Raw genomic sequence first — 21119 nt, forward strand, 5'->3', positions numbered from 1 at the left:
GAACAACATATGCTCCCATCCAGACGTCGTCTTTTTCAGGGAAGACCTTGCATTTTCCAACATGACAATGCCAGACCACATACTGCATCAATTACAACATCATGGCTGCGTAGAAGAAGGATCCGGGTACTGAAATGGCCAGCCTGCAGTCCAGATCTTTCACCCATAGAAAACATTTGGTGCATCATAAAGAGGAAGATGCGACAAAGAAGACCTAAGACAGTTGAGCAACTAGAAGCCTGTATTAGACAAGAATGGGACAACATTACTATTCCTAAACTTGAGCAACTTGTCTCCTCAGTCCCCAGACGTTTACAGACTGTTATAAAAAGAAGAGGGGATGCCACACAGTGGTAAACATGGCCTTGTCCCAACTTTTTTGAGATGTGTTGATGCCATGAAATTTAAAATCAACTTATTTTTCCCTTAAACTGATACATTTTCTCAGTTTAAACATTTGATATGTCATCTATGTTGTATTCTGAATAAAATATTGAAATTTTTTAACTTCCACATCATTGCATTCTGTTTTTATTCACAATTTGTACAGTGTCCCAACTTTTTTTGGAATCGGTTTTGTATATATATAAAATAAATACTGCAATATTCCATAAAAAGACAAGAATTATTCAAGACAGTATTTGAAAGCCCTCTTATCTAAGCTGATATTTAGCTCTGATCCTTCTGTTGTAATAAAAATAAATACAAAAAATGTTGTCAGTTTAATGTTGTACATCTCTATTTTTAGTCTTTTTAGCATTTTAATTAATATGATGTTAAAATAGCCTAAATTGTAAGACTTATTTCTTATACAGGTGATGTTTTATGCTTGTTTGATCAGTTGAATTTTGTCTAATATAATTTGGTCATAAATTGAGAAAATGTGAATGTAGCCATATGGCAACCTTGTGCGGCAGTAATACATTATTTTTATGGAGACTCCACACAGAAATGCCTCCAGGCTCAGCCAGGACTCAAACCAAAGGCCTTCTTGCTGTGAGGCGACAGCACTACCCACTGAGCTACCGTACCTCCCTAATTACTTTTAATTAACATTAAATAAGATCATTTTAAAAATATGACTTATAAGTCCCATTCATTTAGGTGTAAAAATGACTTCTTGCACTCCAACACCAACTGGGGGCGCTCTAACATCAGGCACAGATCTACTGTGCACAGTGAGAAAGACTCTTAGTGTCCCTCCCTGAAATATGTCAGGGTCGGTCAGGCGGCCATGGGATCCCGTCAGATGAAGAGATGTGTGTGGACACAGAGGCGGGGCTGCGAGAGAAAGAAACATACAGAACAGAGACAACAAGTTCCCATTTGAATTCTGGTGCTCCAGCTGGGAGTTCTTGGGCCGTCGAAGTGAGGCAATCAAGTTTGCCATTGTTGCCAACCTTGCGGGCTCAGGCTTCCTGGTAACCCTAAAGTGAATTAGCTGAGCTTTTCTACAAGCCTAGAACAGCTCCTCTGTTCCTCAACAAAAAGCCCATTGAGATGAAGGGAGCGCTGGCCTCCCCAGGCTCTTGGAAAGCCAACCCCGGGCCGATGAATGGGAGCTCCAGCTCCCATTAAGACACTGGCCACTGTGGGAAATGCTGGTGATGTCATTATCAATGCATTTCTTACTGTTTTTGTTGCTTTTTCACAGCTTCGGCCCGCAGTCCCCCCCTTCTCCGCTAGTGTTCCCTTCCTGTTCCCTTTAGACCCCTATTATGAGATGCCTCCCCGTGCAAAACAAAAAAGGGGGCGAAAACAGAGCGAGGCTCGGTTGCTATGGAAACGTGGAAACAGAACAGCGAATGGGAGGGGAGGGGGTGTTCCTCTTTGAAATCGGTCAGTATGAGAGGGAGTGACAGCACAGAGAGAGAGAGAGAGAGAGAGAGAGAGAGAGACGCAAGAATTACAACACCTCAGAAACAAATCTGCAATTCTTCATGGTCCAGCCGCTCACTCAGACAAAGAGTCTGAACGTTCAATTGAGTTTTGTGATCTCAGAGTGTCCTGAATCCAGAATCCCAAGACCGCATTGACTGAACTTTATAATCCATGTACTGAATGAAGTCAAAATGATAAAGAGTAGAGAAGAAGCCATTCATGAGTAATTTCTTTATTTATTTCAGTGTTATGGATCCCAGGTAAATCTGTAGGGCATTTCAATTAAAGACTAAAAGATAATAATACATTTGTTTTGCATAAAAGAAAATTAAACTAAATAAAACTAAAGTAACACGTGACTGGCCAATCATACCTTTCTGACAGAAAAGGGCCATTTCCAAAATCGCACACTCTCTTGAGTAGGTACTTATTGTGAATAAGTACCGCTAAAAAAGTATGTTCTACAGTGCTCAGCGTAAATGAAAGTACGGTTAATAATATAACTTAGAAAACAAAAATTTCAGTTTTACTCAAATAAGGGTGATGCAAAAATGAGTACACCCCACTGTCTCTGGAGCAAAGCTAAATTTTAGACTTCAAATGTCTAATTTAGCAAGAATTCAACCACAGGTGAGTCTAATTATTCATTTCACAGGTGTCCAGCAGACAGTTGACTATAAAAGGATGTTAAAACCCCTTCCCATTTCATGCTGTCAGCAATGGCACCACATGGAAGAGAAATGTCACAAGACCTGAGAAAGAAAATAATTTCTTTACACCAGAAAGGTGAAGGCTACAAGAAGATCAGCAAAGCTTTACTTATCAGTCAGAATACTGTAGCAAAAGTGGCACAAAAATTTAAAAGATGGAACTGCAACCGTCTCACAGAGACGTCCAGGTTGTCCACGGAAGTTAACACCTCAACAGGAGCGTGTTCTGATGAGAAGGGTTGAAGAAAATTGGCATGCAAGTTCACTGCAGTTAACTAAAGAAGTAGAAAGCCAAACTGGGGTGACTATTTACCGTGACACAATACGGCGTACACTGCAGAGGAATGGCATGCATGGGTGCCGTCCACAAAAGAAGCCTCTCCTAAAGCCCAGGCACAAAAAAACGAAGTCTTTGTTTTTGATTGTTCATTGAGATATTGTTTAAAATGTTACTTTTCAAAGGGGGTGTACTCATTTATGCTGAGCACTGTATATAGTATGTGTGTGTAGTGTAAATGTAATCTGGACGTACTACAGTCACGTTGTCATTATCATGTGACCTACCAGCGTCAGTTGCGTCACATCACAGCCATTCACAGATCCTCTCCCGTGGCCTCATGGGATGGTAAAGTGTCCATCGTATGCACACTTCAGAATCTCAGCGGAAGTAGTAGGCCATCTGGATACTTTTTGCTGACTCTTTTATGAATAGCCTACTGTGATTTCAGAAATACTTTATTTTGTCACATACTGTTTTTCGCCTATTATATAGTAGGGAAGTGTGCGATTTCGGATGCAGCCTTGTAATCGTTATTGCAGTGCATTATAGGATTATATGAGTGCACTCCATAACGTCCACCATTGTTTCAGACACCACTACAAATGGCTGTTCCCTCATATAGTGCCCTATTTAAGGGTATAGGGGCGATTTTGGACACAGCCCAGGAAAACAAAAGGTGTGTTCGTGTATGACATCAAATTACTGCACGAGTCGAACATACCTAAAAACTTAAACTAGACTGATCGTTACATTATCAAAAATTGTTAAGGGTTTTGTAAGCATATTACGTATTTGTGCTTGGAGTCAGTTGTTTTCTTTGTCATAACACAATGAAACATGGAAAATTGTGCGGATATATATTTTTGCCAGGCTGTCATACAAAGAAATGATTAACACATGCAAAAACTAAGAGAAACAACAAATGTTAATAACTGATTATGTTATATTCAATGCATGTTTTTTTTTTCAGTGAGCTTTTTGTTGTTCTATTCATCTTTTTTGCATAGTAAAATAATATTTCAAGCTGCAGTTTGCTTTTTTTGCCAAATAATTTTGTCAGATAAATATCTTAATTTAGTTTTCCCCCCTCATACATTATATTTGTTGTTAAAATGAATCTTCAGAAGTGCACATACTGGTGACATGATTCTCCTTCACCCCTGAAGCATCAAGGAATAACAGAAGACATGAAAAACAACCCCAAGTGCTCAGAGGAGAAGGAGATTACATCTTTTAAATATCAGATAGTTTTCACCATCACTCTGCAATGTGAAAAATGACAATAAAGCTGCATTTGACAAGCAGTACAAGTACTGAATGTATTTAATACATTTAGATTCATTTATTTAGCACACGCTTTTCAAGGTGACTTAGAAATGAGGAAAAATTTAAACACAAGTGATAAATCTTATGGAGTCAACGGCGGCAGCAGTTCTTGTGTTAAGTCTTTAAAACGCTAGACGTTTGGAATGACAAAAAGAAAGAAAGTTTTCAATAGCATGTAAGTTTAAATAGATATACCTTTTGAAAAACTCAAATTAAACACTTTTGGAAGAAACTTACTTAGGCCCCCTGATAGAGAACAACTGGTGCAGAAGATCTAGCTTGTGCTAACACAAGTTTGAAAATTCACTCTAAAAAATGCTGGGTTAAAAACAACTCAAGTTGGGTTGAAAATGGACTAACCCAGTGGTTGGGTTAAATGTTTGCCAAGCCTGCTGGGCAGTTTTATTTAACTCAACTATTGTTTAAAAATTACTATATGTCTGGCTTAAAATGAACCCAAAATAGGTTGGAAATTAAAAATCAGACACATAATTACTAGAGGCAACAATAATAATCAAAAGGTGAACATTTAATAAGCAATTTAATAAATGTTTATTGTTTAATTATTATTATTTAAACTTATTAATAAATGTTCATTTCCAACATACTTTGGGTTCATTTTAAGAAAACAATACAGTCATTTTTAAACAATAGTTGAGTTAAATAAAACTACCCAGCAGGTTGGGCAAACATTAACCCAAAAACAACCCATACGCTGGGTTTGTCCATTTTCAACCCAACTTGGGTTGTTTTCAACCCAGCATTATTTAGAATGTAAGTTTAATCAAATAAACAAATTATGAAAATAATTTTGTGACAATCTTATGTACCTTTGCTTCGAAATGTGATATTTTTGGAGATAACATCAAGAAAGTCTACATTTGCTCCAAGCAAATGTAAATGAATATTGATAATGTTAATTCATTTTCATATTGATTCATGTAGTAAAGCCGTTGGTAACAGTAACAGCAGTTCAAGTATGCTGTAGAGTTTTTAATCATGTAACTGCACAATTTAACAATTTCGGTAACACTTTATTTTAGGGTCTTTTAACCAGTTGCTTATTAGCATGTATATTACTCGAACATTGGCTGTTTATTTGTACTTATAAAGCACATATTAATGCCTTATTCTGCATGACCTTATTCTACATTCTTAATCCTACCTGATACCAAAACTTAACAACTACCTTACTAACTATTAATAAGCAGTAATTAGGAGTTTATTGAGGGAAAAGTTAATAGTTTATGTGTTCCCCATACTCAAGTGTTACCACCATTTCTTTTTTATTAGGCTACTAATGTTATAGGCAGTGCATATAACTGTATTGACATTAAATAAAATAAAAAAAATCTAATGCTAAAAGAAATGTAGGCCAACAATTCTTTCATATGGGATGTTTTGTAAAGGGGTGGAGGGTCAGTTGGGGGTGGTGCTTAATGGTCGTATAAGTAATGTCATAATACAAAAAAATCAAACATGCTTCAATTTATTTATTTCTTTCTTTTGGAAATGTGACCCTGCCATGTTTTTGTGAGATTCACTCATTAGCAGAGTAAATCAGTTTGGCAAAAAAAAAAAAAAAAAAAAAAAAAACCTCTTTCTTTGGAACAAACTCATCTCCAATGAGCGGAAACATGCTTAAGTCTTTGAGGGGGTAAAAACTATTGTGAGCTCGGAGAAGTTCTCACGATGCTTTGTAAAGACTCTTCTCCGGCTTGTTTGGCTACCTGCCTGGGTCACTTCAGGCTAACTTTCCGTGTCACCATGGGGCTTTTTTGTCGGATGCTAAATGGTGAAAATAAGCATTTAGGACCCAACTCATTCACTGTGTTCTCACAGGGAGAATTAGCATATGAAATAAACACAGACTCGGAAACATTCTTTCCCGGGAAAAGAGCGAGGGAATAAATGTCTTCATTTTCAGGTCCCTGCTGCAGTACACCCACTGAGTGATTTAGCGGTGAAGTGTTTGAGCGGTGTCTCTGCAGCATACAGTGGAAGTGATTTGTAGTGGGAGCCATTTGCATAAATCGGAACTGAATGAGGACGCGTTCCGACTGGAAATTCCTTTCACACGATCCCTGATTTCATCGCAATTACTTGCGAATCAGAAAACCTCTATGTTATCTCCTGAGAACCAAAAGCGAGTGTGACATCCACTTAAACGTCTCTCGTTATTGTCTGACATTGACTTGGGGCAAACGGAGTATTATTATCACATCTAGAATGAAATCTACGGCGTGCCATTCAATGCCCGTCGTGTGGTGGATTCGTCTCCCCGAGGCTTTACGGAAAGCAAAAGCTCTTTTTCAGCAGCCTTTGATTTCCAAAAGCCGAAAAGAAGCTGCTTTTATTTGTTGTGGTTGATTTTAATGTATTTATTTATTCGATTTTTCTCCTCTAATCTCTCCCTCTGGCCTCTCCGCATCATGAGGTCTTGTCGATGGAGGAGAGAGCAGAAACATTACACCGATGTGTGTTTCAAAACTCGTCAGAAATGGGCATTACACTATGTCAGCTGCTGATAAGGCTGCGGTTTAATGGGGGTGAAATTCAACTAGTGCCAAAGGGCAGAATAAGCAGATAAGCAGAAGCTAATTACTCCACTCTTACAAAAGAGCGGAGCTGCTGTTCATTTGGTGATGTTTATAATGCACAAACCTCGCCTCAGGCCCACTAACTGAAACGAGAAGTGCCAACAAATACTGCGGCGGAACGTGCGAAACTTTGCAGCACCACCACGCTGTTTCATGATAACACTGCTCATTATAGTGTTGACTATTTACAAAATACTCATTATAGGAACATCAGGTGAAAACAATGTGAGGCGCCTGTGAGGTCAGAGGAAAAACACTGCTGCTACTTTTTTCCTTGTAACTAAAAGCTGATGGCATATACTGGCCTCAACAGTTTGAAAACCATTTTGTTTCTGTAATTTGGATTATTATTATTTTTTTTTCAAGTGAAGGTTATTAAATAAGGGAAAATGTAGGATGGGACTTGATTTTATCGACTGGGAATTGATTTGATTGTAAAATGTGGTTGTTACATTTGCTTTGAAAATGTATATATAGGTGAACGCTAAATACAAAAACACATTTTTGTTTGGGAAAAAACAATATGTTGATCCTAAGCTTTTATATTGGAGGCCCATGTACAATATAAAATTATAAGCTTCACATTTCTTACTTAAATAATTGGCCCCATTCACTTCCATTGTAAGTGCTTCACTGTACACACTAAAAATACTGAGTTAAATACAACCAAGTTGGGTTGAAAATGGACAAACCCTGTGATTGGGTTGTTTTAACCCAGCGGTTGGGTTAAATATTTGGGTAGTTTTATTTAACTCAACTATTGTTTAAAAATGACTGTATTGCTTGCTTAAAATGAACCAAAAGTATGTTGGAAATGAACATTTATTAATAAGTTTAACGAATAATTAAACAATAAACATTTATTAAATTGCTTATTAAATGTTCACCTCTTGATATTGTTGCCTCTACACTCTAAAAAATGCTGGGTTAAAAACAACCCAAGTTGGGTTGAAAATGGACAAACCCAGCGATTGGGTTGTTTTAACCCAACTGTTGGGTTAAATGTTTGCCCAACCTGCTGGGTAGTTTTACTTAACCCAACTATTGTTTAAAAATTACAGTATTGCTTACTTAAAATGAACCCAAAATATCTTGAAAATTAACATTTATTAATATGTTTAATAAATGAACATTTTAATTTCATTTTAGATTCATTTTAAGTCAGCCATATAGTCATTTTCAAACAATAGTTGGGTTAAATAAAACTACCCAGCAGGTTGGGCAAACATTTAACCCAACAGTTGGGTTAAAACAACCCAATTGCTGGGTTTGTCCATTTTCAACCCAACTTGGGTTGTTTTTAACCCAGCATTTTTTAGAGTGTAGTAATTATGTGTCTGATTTTTAATTTCCAACCTATTTTGGGTTCATTTTAAGCCAGACATACAGTATTTTTAAACAATGGTTGAGTTAAATAAAACTACCCAAACATTTAACCCTCTTGGCAATCTGACCAATCAGAGCAGAGAAGGCTCTCAGAAAGGAGGAGTTTAGAGAGACTGAATACTTTATCAAACCATTTCAGACACTGTGAGAGAAGAGGTGATGCTGCAATGTATATCATGAAAAAAAAAGTGTTAAAAATTGTATGTAAACCTATTGTAGGAGACCTCCAAAATAAAATTAGGAACCTTTACAGCATGACATCTATTGTCATTAAGATCTTTTCTGCTTGTAAAGTGTGCTTGTCTTTCTTTGATATAAAAAACATAGTGTTGACAATTCGTTATATAATGCAATGGCATTAGCGCATATACTTTTCATGTCTGCTGTACCTCTGCATCCCAACCGTAACGCACATTCGTTACCCTTCCTGTGAGCAACCATTTGGACCGACTGGAGTCAGCACGGCCTGACCGCATGTCCCGTTCTGTAGAGAAGCACGCCTCCCTGTCACCAGAAAGCTGAGCCGGAGCGCCCTGCTCGGACATGAAGGTCAGCGGTGCTCTGCTCAGCTAAGACGATCCTTCCTGCTCCTGTTAAACACCCCTCAGGGCTCTTTCTCTCACCCAGGACAGCTCGGCTTTCCCTCCTCTGGCCTATCCCAACGCTCTTTCAGCTCTCACTAGCACAATTACCCTCTCATTAGCCTCCACCCCCCACCTCATCACCTTCTCCCAGGCTCATTGCGTTGTGTTACACTCCACATTAGGGAGGCGTCCTGGCTCCTAAGTGTAGGGAATGAGTTTGCCGATTCAGTAGGAATGTGATACCACCCTCACATGCTAATGCAGTCAGCAAAGGGACCCTCTCTTTCTTGCTCTCTATCTCTCTGTCTCTCTCTCCAATTCGAATTCAGTTTCTATTTTCAGTATTTTGTGGAGTTGACTTTTAAACATTGGTTCTGAGAGTAGACTTGTGCTCTTATGCAGCCCATGTACATATTTTAAGTGATCTTCTCTGGTTAACATCTATGGAGCTACAAATATGACAATATGATTTGAATTTGAATTGTGTACATTTGAATTATATACAAATATCATTTAACAGAATTTAATATTAAGTGCTATTTTATAGGCTATAGTTTTGAATTTGAATTTTTTAAACTTGAATCCTGGACATTTGATATTTAACAAAATAGTTTTTTTTTATGGCATAATTTTCTACATATGTATTTTTTGTTCTGAATTCTTAAATGTGCAATATGTAAGAATTTTGCAGTAAAATATCCAAAATCCACTAGACCAGTGTTATATATTTTATTCACTTGAGGACTTTCAATATCCCAAATGTTTGCAACTATTTGTAAATCGTGAGAAAATTGCAATTTTAATCAAGGCTCTGGGACTTGTGAGGAGTCAATTGCATCATACCCGCGTTACCCTCGGTTTCCGGTTTTATTTTGTAGAAACCATGGAAACACCAAAGACGCTTTAATATAGTACATGTTTTAATAGTCAAGGGAACAACTGTTTTGATATATTTATAGACAGAAAACTAATTATTGTTATATAGCTCAACACGTTTAGTCTTATTGTTTAAATATAATTTTCTTGATTTTTTGCGAGTACCATGCTTTACCATGCCTCAGAGAAAAACACTATTTTGTCAAGTAGCTAACATAGCATAATCAGATGCAGCTTTATTTTTAGTAACAGTAATACTGAATTTTCTTCATCATACAATACGTTTTAAAATTAATTGCATGACATTTATCAACACAAGCCATCCAGTATTTAATATGATATTCTAAAATCGATCTCCTGCAGTGTGTAACAGTGTCTCACAGCAGCCACCGAGCGAACGCACAGAATAACGTTATAACATCATTTTCAACACTCAAATATATCATGACTGGAAAAGCGGAAGCGGCGCCGGCGACTGTGTCATAATAAAAGTCCCGCTGCTCGTGAGGCGTGTGTTGATCAATCGCTCCAGCTCCTCGTTCAGCTCCACAACACTCGGTCCTGCTCTGCTTCATACTGCAACTTCAAAGGGAAGCAAGACAATGTTGTTTAAACTAGCTGGATACCTGAGGTATTTGTATGTTACACTGTTCGCTATCCTGACATATATCGTTAATAACATAGACTGTAAAAAAAGATGGATGACGCGACGCCGCTTCCTTCCATTGTATTGAACTGAAGCCAAAACGGACGCTGATGGGCGCTGACACGTTACGCAAAAACGTCAAAATTTGCATGCGCAGAAAGAATCATCAGTGGAGCCCGGAGGCGGAGTCGCGGTATCAAATTTCCGCCCAGATGACTGCGTCATCATTGATGTATTTTAAAGTCCCCGTGAACCGGAAGTTGCAAATGACTTTTCTCCAGTGTTATGACGTATTTCCAAGTGAAACGGAATATTGAATAGAGGGCAGGGTTTTACTTTAGCGCTCCTCCTCTCCATTTCTCGCTCATAGCAGACTAACGGTTGAAGGGGAGTGGTTTAAGCGTTTTCATCCCAAGCCGTCAAACTGATGTCATTAGAGAAGGGGCACCGTTGCAGAGGGGAGGAGCATTTTCAGATTTTGATTAAATATTACTAAGCCAAACAATTTTTTTGTGTGGATTGACTTGCACGGATGAATTGTTCATCACAAAACTAGCAATTTGAGCTAACAAAATAAATAAGGTCAATTTTGATTTCATGTGTACTTTAAATAGGTTATATAAATTACACACAATTTAAAATTCTACCTATAAAATAATAGGCTATTCTGTTTCTAGAGCAATAATATTTTTGAAACAGCAAATTCAGTAGATAAACTCAATATAATATGCCACTAGAAACAATTCTAAAATGTCAGAAACGGTCCTGTCATTTTAAATAAAGGGTTAAACTAACGTTATAGGAGATCGATTGCTGTAGACAGTGCTGTATAAATAATTAGAGTAGGCTATCATTAGTTTTATCCTGCTAATTATTATTTTATAACCATAAAAAATAATTAGTAACTGTCAGATAATGATCACCTGCTTTTTTTCCGTCATGGCTAACGTTAGGCGTGTTATCTTAACTAATAACTTTTATTATTTGAAGCCCACAATTAATGTTACAGAGAAAAGCTCAGATATCCGTCAGATCCTGTTGGTCAGTTAGTACAGTTTACTGCTGAACAGCTCATTTTGTCGGTGTGAAATAACACAGAAATTGAAAATTAATAGTTAGTTATTTATCTTGAATCTCTTGAAGCTCCGACAGTCCTCAGAGAAGCTGTCAATCACAACTGTGAATCACGATGACACGCCCCGTTTCTATAGCACCAAATTGCTAGCTAAAATCAAACTTATCAATTGAATATAAATCAGCGCGATAACAACTACCTTAAATGACCAATACCATCTTTCGGAAAATTTTATTTGAAGCATAATTTATTTTTATGTTTTTACTGAAGTCGCATTCGTCTGCATTGAGAGGGCGGGGTTTATGACCTGTACTGCATCCAGCCTCCAGGGGGCGATCAAAGAGCCCGCAGCTTCACTTTTCAGGACGTATGAGGCACACCCAGTTAATACTTCTCACCATTTATTCTGTGGGTATGACCGATTGTTTTCATTTTCTTTAAAGTATAATTGAAAAGGGAGTTTGACTTGTCAAACAGCGGTGGCTTTTTCTGGACCTCAGCGATTAACTTCTCCTGTGGCATTTATCTTCTGTCCTGTGTCATTCTGCTCCATTGTTTGTGTCCAGCCCTTCCAGGTTCTTCATCTGAACGCCAGCTCAGTATTGGCTAAATCTGATCACGTGAGCAGCATGACTCATGCGTGTGATGCTACCGCAGGAGCCGGCCAATAATGAGCCACCGTTCTGACGTAGAACCCGGAAACGCTGGACATAAACAACGTAGTGGAATGACCCAAGACAGAAGATATTGTTGAATAAAGTCGTTATTTTTGTTTTGTTTTTGCTGTCAAAAAGTATTCTTGTCGCTTCATAAAATTAAGGTTGAACCACGGCAGTCATGTGGACTATTATAACTATAGCTGCGTCTCATTTTGGAGGCTGTGTCCTCCGGAGGTCGCATTTGAAGGCTGCATATGTCATCAAGGATGTCTCATTTAAAAAAGGCACCGTTATAAAATTGACTGTTATTCCTTGTAAGGTGTAAAATACTGTAATTTATTTCTTACTTTGCAATCTATCATTTACTTTTCTTAATGATGACGCATGCAGCCTACAAATGCGACCTCCGGAGGATGCAGCCTTCGAAATGAGACACAGTACATGTCTTTAGTACCTTTCTGGACCTTGAAAGTGGTTGTTAAATTGCTGTCTATTGAGGAGTCATACAGCTATCGGATTTCATTAAAAAAAATATCTTAATTTGTTTTCTGAAGATGAACGAAGGTCTTACGGGTGTGGAACGACATGAGGGTGAGTAATTAACGACATAATTTTCATTTTTGGGTGAACTAACCCTTTAATATTCAGTTCTGTTAAATGACACTTGTCTATAATTCAAATTCAAATCATATTGTCATATTTCTAACTCCATAAATATCAAATGCTGTTATTTAAAAAGAGTAATGGCTAGTAAAGTTTGAGGGAAGTTCTGCCCCACGTCTCATGAATCAACTTTTTATGGTCTTAACTTTAAAACAGCTTGTTTTGTAAACTAATAACGAGAGCAAACAGTGCTTTAATTATCAGTCTGCGGGTTTATGTTGTACGCAGCGGTGTGGCAATGAAAAGTCGCCCCCTCCATCGGCTTCCTTCAATGCACCATCACTGTTTTAATTACCAGAGGAAGCAGCTCGTTTTACCCCTCATCCTCCCATCCCAGCACTGTGGGATGCAGAGCCGTCTACGCTGAACATCCTCTCCTCCAACCACGGGATAATTGACACCCCCTCTGCCTTCAAGCTGAGAGAGAAACCAGAGTGGGGGAATGAGAGCGAAGAAAAGAGTGGGAAAAGCTGGAGTCGGGGAGAGAGCGGGTGCCCCGCGGCCCAATCGTGAGATCCGGGAGCAGAGTCTCTTTCTCTCCGTGCGCAAACAAACACTTTCATGCCTCAAAACCCGACGGCGACTCAAGATGCGATTTCTATGACCAAACAGCCGGCGGGGCCCCTGGCATGTCTTATCAGCTCAGAGCAGAGGGCCGCAGAAGCCTAGGCAAATTGAGCCCTGTGATAGACATGGCAATACCACTGAACGGCCCTGGATTGGTCCGAGAAGATGGAGAGGAAGAGAATGCGGGGAAAAGACAAGGGTGAAAGAGAAGAATGAAGGAGGACTGAGAGTGGGGGTGTTTATGAACTTGCTTGTTTTGAGCAATGAGAGAAATTTATGATCAGACGGAAACCCTGCCTGACGGGAGTGTTTTTGTTGACGTTTTTGTTGTTCTGCTTTAAAAGTTTTAAAGAGAGAGAATTAAATAAAGACACTATACGCTGTTTATTACTAGGCTGTGAACTTATTATGGTAAATAGAAATTGTTAGGAAGCGAAGTGCTTTAATCCTCTTCGTTTAGGGGTCACATTTGGCTTCTTCATGGTAAAAAATGACCTAAGCAACCCCCCCCCCCAATGAAATATATTTTTGTTCAATAATATTTTTTGATTATTATTTAGAATTTTTAAGGTTATTTTATGACACTGTGCAATATTTATACAATTTTATTAGCTACTTTTCCCCATTGAAAGTAATACAGTTTTTTTCCCCTTAAATTTAAAAAAAGACATTTTTTTTCAATTAAAGCAGTATTCCATATTTAATTAGAGAAAAGGCATTTAAAATTTATTTTTTGAAGGTAGATTAATGACATCTGGTGGGGGTAAACAAAGAAAAACTTTTGTAATGTCATGGCGTAACCAGATTCATATATAGTTCTAAAGTGGCTTATAGTGTTTTTAGACATAAATATTTTGATTTTGATTTATACTTGGACATTCTCAAAGACTAATTTTTGCCAAGGTTTAGATTTTTTTTGGTTTAAAACGTTTGATTTGAAGTGTCGGTTTTTGCATTAATTTTACTACAGTCAAACCTGAACACAGAGGAGGGCATTTTGTCACACATAACAGCAAAATTCAATAAAAATGTAACAAAAATAAACAGGTATGTTTTATCACAGCTCAATAAATCTGGGTCTGATCTGATTTTAACCTCTTAACTGAGTTTTGGCTCAATTTTACCATATTGTTACAGCCACACCAGTTCAGTTGTGTGTATAATAGTGTGTTGTGTGTGTCTGCATGTGTGTAAGTGAGTGTGTGTATTTGTTTTGTACTCTCAGTGTTTTAGAGTGTAACCTCTTACTTACTGTTCATTTTTTTTTATTGCTTTGTGGCTGAATTTGTGTTTTTATTTAACACTTTTGCAAAAACTTGCTCTGTGTTATAGTCGTGCTAGTTCATATGTGTGTGTGTGTGTGTGGGGCACTCTTGACATTTTAGAGTGTCCCCCCTTCATTGCTGTGCACTTTTTTTTCTGCACAGTGGCTGATTTGTAGTTTGTACCACCAAAGGTTTCTCTGAGTTTTAGTATTTTTTTGTACAGTATTTCCCATTCATTTCCTATGGCGGCCATTTTTAACCATGAAGGAGCCAAGTGTGACTATTTTTTTTATAACCCTTTAACATATCCGAATCACGTCCATGATTTTTTCATGTGTTCACATAGCTAATGCGACAAAAGTCACAAAGTTTCATCCCATTCCGATTAAAAAAAAAAAAAAAAAAAATAAATAAATAAAATTTCAAAACGTTGTTTTCGGTCATTTTTGACCAAAGAGGACCAGAGGGTTAAGTAAGGAATAATTGATGATTGAATTATTAGATAATTGACCGGAGTCAGTTATTACCACACCTCAAGACACTGTTCAGATGTTGTATTTCAAGATTTGTCAGTAAGACTAATATCTTACACATCTCATCCCAAGCCTCCGTCGCTAATCCCAAAACGTCATTTTAGAGCTAACAGAGCCTTGAGCCTTGATAGCAAACTAATGCAGTTATTAGAGAGAGAGAGATTAAGTGTATGAATTACCTGAATCTGCGTGTCTCTCAACCTGTGTCTCTAATAAAGAAAACGTAAGTTTATCTGCTTCAAGAATAGCGCAGTTATTACCTCACTAGTGAGAAATGTCATGCAGCTTTTAAGTTGTTAAACTATTTTACTGATAAAATCGCCAGAGCAGCGCTGACAACACATTTCTGTGTGAGTGTGTGTCCGTACTGTATGTGTGTGCATTTGAGAGAGAGAGCTGGAGAGAGAATGTAATTTCCGTAAATAATAAAATGTAATTTTGTGGCAAAAACCATGACGATAATTTGTTGTTTTCATCCTATTGTTTACTATATTTATTTGCTTGTGGGTTTTGGTCCTTTTGCAGTTGTAGGACCTTTGAAATAACTGAAATCATTTGGCGATTGATATGGAAGAGTAATGAGGTCAAGACCTGCCTGGAACTACTTTAGCCGTGCGTTTCCCTGAAAATAACTGCACACCTTATGTAAGTACACAGCTGCATGAAATATATCACACTGTGCAAGTGGTTTTTGGATATTTTATTACAAAAATCTTACAGGTTGTGCTTTTAACACTTTTTTAGGTCACATTTTGTAATATTTGCGTTGTTATATTTAAATAATATTGATTATTTTCTCATCCAGTTTTTTTGAGGACACACTTCCTCCCTTGCCTCCTCAGAGGAAACGCCCCTAACAAGTGTGTACCAGGTGATCTTACAAAAAAATCATATAAAATGTATTCTTAGGGATGTCAAAGTTCACTCAATCTCAATATATATATTGATAAAATACGTTGAAAGCAATGATTTTTTACATTAACCAAATGTGATCATATTACTATTTCATTCTGCTTTCTAAAGACTCATTTTTGAACTCATTAGGCCTATATTATTTTATGCCTTAGTACAATGGAAACTTAACAGGCAGTTAGAAACATTTAATTTAACACAGTTAAATGCAACAATAATACAAACAATAAAAGAAATAAATAGTGGCCTTTAGAAAGTTTGGGAAGGAGGTCGTTCACAAAGGGATCATCATCACATTTGGAAAAGCCCTGCTCTGAACACGGTAACATCACAGCCTCTGCTGCCTTTTAGAAAATATGATAAAAGACACCAACAATCCTTGAATAATTATATTTATTTTCAGCAATAATCACAATAAACAATTCTTCTACGTGACTCTCTGGAACCCTTGATTCTGATCGGACAGTCGCATCAGTCGAATATTTTGCTGTAATGAGTGCTATTTTATAATGACTTTGAATGCAGTTAATCCAATTACAATTTAGAGGTGGATCTGAATGTACCAAAAAGCATTACCATAATGCAATTTCTCATAGCTAAATGTTGCAGTTCCAGCATGTTTAATCAGTAAAAGTGCTCATCTGGCAATACCAAAACCAATAATGTGGTAGTGTATTGTGTTGAGGTGCTATTGATGCTGTATTGATTTCCCTGGTCAAGGTCATGAGCAAAGAGAAGCATCTCTTCTGAGTACACTTCACTGATTGATTGTCTATTAGGGAAGAGCGTTAAATATCCCCTGCATTATGTAGCTTTGAAGCTAATGACAAAGGCAGCTTGCGCATGACTTATTAAGGCCAGGATGAAATAGAGCTCCGCCAATTGTGAAAGTGCTTTCTTGGCACAGATCATAGCAGCCCAGTCTCCAGCCACAGAAACTCCACCAAGGACCTTGTTTAGTCACATCAGCAAATAACCACTGTGATAAATCGCTGCTGGATAATGGTATGCGATATTCCGTTCTTATGATAAAACACCCCGATGCGCTATTGGCTTTTAATGAGCGAAAAGCACAATTCTTCAAACTGTCAGAAACAACATGAAGACCTCATTTCATCTACTCAGGATACAGAGACAAGGCATTTAATGTTGTTTATTACACACATATAAAATAAGATAGAAAAATACATTATAAACCTGTAACAATGGCTGTTAAAACAGACATGTCTTCTCATAGGCAATACTTGGGCAGGGAACACACACGTATGGGACCGAAAGACCGCATGTCGTACACACATATCCACATGTATGATAAAAGACATTCACATGATCAAACTTGATTCTTAAAGCCAAAGTGTGTAATGTTGTTGATGTTAAAATACTTTTGAATCCCAGTTTCACGTGCAGAAACAACTATAAGACCTCTCAAATCATGAGTCGATATGTCATCATTTGGCTTAACCAATGGTGAGAGTCAGGGGGTGGGGCTACCTGTTGGACTGACCAATGGCAGGTGAGGAGGGGGTTTAGGAATCATGCTTGGAAAAATCCTCATTTTTTATCAGTCCTTTTGGTGTCAGAAATTACACACTCCACAGTTGAACTTAAAAACCAGGACAAATCCGAATAATATACTTTTAATTGCTTTTGAGTGTGAGACATCATGCTTTATCAATTACTGTATAACTCACCTCTCATCTTTCATTTTTAAGTAATCAAATTTCTGTATTCTTACTAATGAAAAAACTGATTTTAATACATAGATAGTTCGCATTTCATACTCAAACCTTACATCAGACCTTGATATTAGTACCTCCGTTGATATCACAATATTGTTATGGCACTGCAGAATCATAAGTGAACATGAAGGAAATGCAGACACAACAGGAAGACATGTTTGATGTCACAGAGACTCCCCTCAAGATGTCACAGGCCATTGTGTTGCATAGTAAAGAAAGAGTTTCGAGGGGGACGAACGTGACAATGACACGGTGCAGTACACACAGCGAACCCTCCGCTTTCATCCCGTCACCACCTACATACTGTTTCAAATCCACAAAATATCATTCTTTAATCAGTATTTGTGTTGTTTCCAAAAAAAAAGATTTAAGCAAAAATATATAAGATATTAAAACCTGCTGGCAAAGAATATGTGTATTTTAAACTTTTATCTTTATCTTTATTATTTATTTATTTGGTGAGATTTATTCTTAAAACAAGGAAAATAAACTATATATAAATTATATATTTTCTCAAAATTCTTTATTTTACGTCTTACTAGCAGGGTTTTTATAGTTAAAAAATAAAATAATATTATATAATTATTTATATATATTTAATTTCAGCAAGTTGCCGAGTCAACATTTATCATTTTCATAGACATAATTGAAAAAAAAAAGACAAAACACACACACACACACACACACACACACACACACACACACACACACACACACACACACACACACACACACACACACACACACACACACACACACACAAAAAGACAAAAACTTTACCTAAAATTAATTACAAATACTAATAAAAAACTATAAGAGTATCTAAATGATACTACAATAATACTGCTTATTTATATTAGGGATATTTAGATATTTTTACGCTAAAACAAGACTAAAATACTGATTAAAACAAAGCTTTGGTTTACACTTTATTTTAAGGTGATGTAGTTACATTGTACTTACTCAAATAAGTACTGAGTAATATTAATTAACTACATGTACTTACCATAGAGTTATGGGTATGGTTTGGGGTTACACTTTATTTTACAGTATGTGTACTTACAGTGTAATTACAGTAGTAATATAATATAACTACAAGGGTTAAAGGATTAGTTCACTTCAGAATGGAAATTTCCTGATAATTTACTCACCCCCATGTCATCCAAGATGTTCATGTCTTTCTTTCTTCAGTTGAAAAGAAATTACATTCCAGGATTTTTCTCCATATAATGGACTTCACTGGGGTTCAACGGATTGAAGGTCAAATGTCAGACGAGAAATAAGGGTCTAATCTAGTGAAATAATCCTTAATTTTCTTAAAAAAAAAAAAAAAAAAAAAAGAAATTCTATACTTATTTATATACTTTTTAACCACAAATGCTCATTTTGCACTGCTCTGCGATCCGCCACGCGTTATGTAATCATGTTGGAAAGGTCATGCGTAACATAGGTGGAAGTAGCGCGGTATAGGCCGAAAAACTCAACTTCAAAATCATCCAACATCGCTGTTTTACCTTTTTTTAAAAAGGCCATTTGATTTAGTCTTTACACATTCGCTTTGTAAACACTTGCTCGGTCCTTCCACCTACGTCATGCGTGACCTTTTCAACGTGATTACGTAATACGTGGCGCACCGCAGAGCAGTGCGAGATGAGCATTTGTAGTTAAAAAGTATATAAATGTTTATTTTTTTCAGAAAATTACAGATAATTTCTCTAGATTAGACCCTTATTCCTCGTCTGGGATCATGTAGAGCTCTTTGAAGCTGCACTGAAACTGACATTTGGACCTTCAACCCGTTGGTAACTGTTGAACTCCACTATATGGAGAAAAATCCTGGAATGTTTTCCTCAAAAACCTTAATTTCTTTTCAACTGAAGAAAGAAAGACATGAACATCTTGGATGATATGGGGTGAGTAAATTATCAGGAAATTTTAATTCTGAAGTGAACTATTCCTTTAGGGCCAGTTGTTCAAATGTAATCTGATCGGATTCCGGCTTTCGGATTGGATCAAATCTTGAAAATGGGTTGTTCAAAAGGAAAAAAGGATTCTGAAATCAGATTAGATCACAAAATCCAATCCTAGTTTTAATCTGGATCAAACCTTCAGTTTATGTTGTTCAAAACTTGTCAGTAGGATTTGGATAACTTTGATCCAAAAAAACAGGATTATCCTGATCCCAACAGGGGGTAGGATTTCATCATGTGAAATGATGGATCATGGTGATCCAATCCAATTTTTCTTTGAAAAACCAGCACAAAAGTAAGATGGATTACCTGATCCTGGATAGCAAAACATGGGATTTCCAAATCCAGATCATTCTGATCCAGATTAAACTTTTTAAACAACTGGCCCTTAAAGCTAGGTTTAGAGATAGATTTAGGGTTAGTACCTAGTGATTACCCAGTTATTGTAATTGCTATAATATATATATATATATATATATATATATATAGTATGTCCATCTGCAACAGGACTTTAAAATAAAGTGCTACCAGGTTTGATTTAGGGTTAGTTGCTTGTAACTATGCATAATTTACTGTTATTATTATATTAAGTACATGTAGTAAAGTGTAAACTAGGTCACCTTAAAATAAAGTGTCACCAAGTTTTTTTTTTTTTTTTTTTTTTTTTGCAGTGAATATAACTGTACCATACTGACATTACAATGCACTAAACTTCAACATAAAGTGCAACTTAATTCATTCAAGTACTTTGAGAAAAATACCCACAATTCTGAAGGATGTGTCAAGACTGAAGGCAACAAATACGCTTCGACTCCCGAGTCTGTTTGACAGTATCGCGCGATACTGGGATGGAGCGTTGAGCGGCCGAAACAGGAAGGCAGGTGTAGGCTGGTGATACGTCAGTTATGTGGTTCTGGAAGGGACAGCTGTGTGTACTGACCTGGGCTGTGTTTCCCAAAAGCATCGTAAGTAGATCGTAGAGACCACTGTGGTTCTGCAACAGCCTGAGGCTCTTACAAACCATTTGTTCTTTGTGTCAAAGTCAGAAATAGAAGGGGGCGTCAGTTTACTGTCGGGGATTCGACATGTCGTGCCACATCCGGTGTAGACAGCATCACTGATTATAATGGGTTCTACTGGCTTTTATCACATCGCTTCTCGCCGCTCGAGCACACAATCCTTTTGGGGAAATGAAGCCCTGGTCTAATCATTCGCCACTGATGATGACATTCATATTGAACATGAACCATGAGAACTATGATAAGGCACTTGAATGATATTTCCCTATCAGCCCCATCGGTACAACGAGAGGGTTGTTTTGGTCATCCATGTCTACATCCAATTAAAGAAAACTGGATTGTTTTCACTTCATAAAGGGTTCAGTATCGTTTTTTTTTTTGTTCTCTTCACAATATTTGACAGTATAAAATATTGAGTTGTAAAAATA

Source organism: Megalobrama amblycephala, linkage group LG10 (genome assembly GCF_018812025.1).
Source record: "Megalobrama amblycephala isolate DHTTF-2021 linkage group LG10, ASM1881202v1, whole genome shotgun sequence".
In the NCBI taxonomy this organism is placed as follows: Eukaryota; Metazoa; Chordata; class Actinopteri; order Cypriniformes; family Xenocyprididae; genus Megalobrama; species Megalobrama amblycephala.